The following is a 3,444-nucleotide window of genomic DNA, read 5'->3' on the forward strand; positions in this document are numbered from 1 at the left end:
TGTGATGCTCAGCCTGGCTTAGGATCAAGGGAGCAAGTCTTTTCTATAGTCTTTTGTGCTTGCCAATGAAGCTATCTTCTTGTTTTACTCCAGGCTCCTGACTAACACCATGGCCTTTGCCTCCTTGGTACCATTGGCTTGTGAAAGGGGCAAGCTTGCACTGATATGGTTATATGTCTTCTCATCCTTCATATAGAGCATACAAATGCCATTTCAGCAGGAAGCATACTGTCCCATACAAGATGGTCAAACATGTCTACGCTAAGATCAGCTCCAGGATTGTATTTCATCCCTCATTGTAACTTTAACCCTTCTGTGTTCTGCTAGACCTTGTTTGGGGCGGGGGATGGGATGGGGAAGGATTGTGCTGTGGAATATGGTTGGCAGAGATAGGAACAAACATTGACTCACCCCAGATAAGGCACCAAGAATGGAATGAAAAAATTATACTACCCAAGTCAATGCTGGTGCAGTATTGTGGTTATTTCTAGGAATATACGTAAAGTCAAGCCAACTTTATCCTACAGATTTTACTCTAGTCTGGGTAAGAACTCACGTAACTTTCATCTATTTTCTGAGTTCAAAGAGAGCAAGCCAAGCTGCTCTCCTTCCATTTCAATTTGGAAGAAGCAAATATAGAAGACAAGGTCAAATATAATGAATGAAAATTCATTTTAACTTGATCCTTGTTAAAACTAAAGGCAAATGGGAAAGCAACGTAATTACATCTTAATTCAAAACATAATGAGATTATGATTTTAAGTTTTTCTTTTTTTCTTTGTAACTAATTTCACATATATTTAAAATGTATATAATAAAGTGTTGGCAAAAAGAAAACATAAAACTCTAAAGCCTAGAAGATTTATGGGGTTCATCCACATGATATCTGTAATTAGGGACATTTCTGACCTGAAACTGGACTCTGGACTTCCAACCAAATACTCTTTTTTTCTTATAACAAGCATTTTTGCAGGCATGCCAACCTTCTGGGGCCTGAGATATGTGCCCAGAGCTTGACAAGCCAAGGGGTGAATTAGCGAATACACTCTGGTGCTATCAAAGACTCATATAAGCAGTTCATCAGCTACCAGCCAAGTGGCAAATTGGGATTGACTGAGAGTGCAGAGCAGCTGCCGACTTGCAAAGTAGTGCCCAAAAACACTTGGCTTTCCCCCATGCAGTCTTTAAGAGAGCCATCTCAGAAGCAGACCAGCTTTCAGTGCCCAAACAAACAAAGCTAAAAGTGGGCTCTGTCCTCATTGGACTTCTCTTGATTGTATCACGATCTCTAGTCATCCCCAAGACCTTTCGAGTGAGTCTGGCGTGGAGTCTCATGGTTACTGCTGAGGCTACAATGCCTGGACATCAAGATTAGAGAAGGGTTGTGTTGAGTATCACATCTACATTACTCAAGACAGCTGATTTTTTTAGAAATAAAAACCAAGGTGCCATTTTATAGGTATGGTCTTATGGATGGACTTGGGCTTGTGGAGAGGTCTGTAGATCAAAAGAAGTCAGAAAATGGCTAACAGGGCAGAGCTAGCATTATAGATACAGGCAGGCAACAGGCTTACTGGTCATTCAAAGTGGACAAGCACTGGCCTGCAGCTAAGTGATGCTTCTACCATTCTGATGCACCGTGGTTTCTTCGTTTGCATTGCACAAGAACCAGGTTGAGAATCTACTTTGAGGTCACTCATGGCAGGTCAAATTCTCCTATCATCAGTGGCAATACTCTGGCTTTCCCCTAGTCAATCTTAAAGCATATTTCAGGCAGATACTCCTATGGAGATGTATAGATTTTCCTTGACCAATCAGACCGTCCTCATTTTGGTTCTCAACAGCATCCCAAACTTCCTTAAAATTGCTCATTCCCTTTCATGCACAATGGGGGGGGGAGGAGAAGTTTCCATCAAGGGGACCTCTGGCTTGTTTTGTCAGTGGGACACTTTCTAGTGAAATATTGGCTTTTGTGATGGGTAACAATCCTAAGGACAGTTGCTGTTGAATCATGGTCTTTAGAGGTCTAAAATTTTTCTACTCAGTATCCTGTCAAAGTGAAGAAGCCTACCTTCACTGCTGAGATTTGTGTCTGCTCTAGGAGAGTTTTTGTTTAACTTGGAATTAGTTTATGTACCTCTAGCCCAACTAGAGGATGTTCTGTCCACAAATGATAACCAGCTGTTAAAAGAGGAAAACTCAAGAATGTTAAGTAAATATCCATTAATTATGGGGCTGGACAGAATTTTGAGCCCCACATAACTCAAGCTATTGGTATACATTCAAATGGATTTATCTGCAGTCTTTGACTTGTTCTTAGAGAAAAATTCACCAAGTTTTTTTTTGGGGGGGGCGGGGTAAAATCACACAAAACATCACAATATTTTGTGCTTCTACTACAATGCAGTATACACCATTCATATCTCCACCCCATGTCTTCTGAAGAATTAGAGTATGCAGCAAAATAGCCTAAGTCTGAAGCAATGTGACTTTCTTAAAAACAGCTAGGTTTATGAAGGTCAGACCTCATATACTGCTTCAGTGAGTAAGACCAACTGATGCACAAACATAAGTACCTGAGTTTAACTTCCCAGCACCCAGTTGATAAAACTTAATACCTACATGTGTCTGTAACTTCTGAGCTATGATGGAGCAGAGACAGGAGGATTTCTGGGGCTTGGTGGTTGCCAGATTAACTCCAAGTTCAGGGAGAGACCCAGACTCAAGGGAGCAATGCAAGGAGTTGTATGACAGAACACCCGATATCCTCCTCCATCCTCTGTATGCACATGGACAGACATTGTGTACCCTCAGATGTATTTGTATACATGCCCCCGCAAACAGACCAAAGAGAGACAGAGAGAACCCCTTCAAAGTACTTGAAACTTTATCCCAGAAATTATTATCGTTGGAAAATTTGAAAGTACAAGCATATGTAATGAATATATTTCGCTTACATAGCTACTGGACTATAGCATGAATGGAAACTATTTACTGGTGCTCCCTTCGGCAGCACATATACTAAAATTGGAACGATACGGAGAAGATTAGCATGGCTCCTGTGCAAAGATGACCCGCAAAACTATTCACTGGAAAGCAGAAGAAAGACGATTGGTCTTCTTTTGTTGCAACAAAGTTTCCTTCCTATTTTTCATTGGAGGCAGTTCTTGTCCTGTAGGTCATGTTGTTCCCAGTCTCAGAGATCTCCTGTCTGAAGATACACAGGTTCTGAGATTAGGGGGTATGATCCATCATGTCTGCTCAAGAATTTCTTATTCATAGGTCATGCAAAAACTGTGGAGATGGACAACCACCTTTCTGCTCTCAGAGAGGAATGAAGTAGAACTACAAGCCCCACCCCTGCTGCCTTTAGGTTCTCTCATGTAGGTCCGGACACCTTAGTTGCCTATTTTGGACTGAATTGTATCCTCACAAAATATATTG

The 3,444-nt window shown here is 41.3% G+C and overlaps 1 pseudogene; it reads left to right on the forward strand.

Annotated features, from left to right (window-relative positions):
- Nucleotides 1-2,997: 2,997 nt before the first annotated feature.
- On the forward strand, nucleotides 2,998-3,082 carry LOC115029940 (U6 spliceosomal RNA; annotated as a pseudogene).
- The last annotated feature ends 362 nt before the right edge of the window (nucleotides 3,083-3,444 follow it).

This window comes from Mus caroli, unplaced genomic scaffold (assembly GCF_978045245.1).
Source record: "Mus caroli unplaced genomic scaffold, Mus_caroli_1 scaffold_19, whole genome shotgun sequence".
NCBI classification, from domain to species: Eukaryota; Metazoa; Chordata; class Mammalia; order Rodentia; family Muridae; genus Mus; species Mus caroli.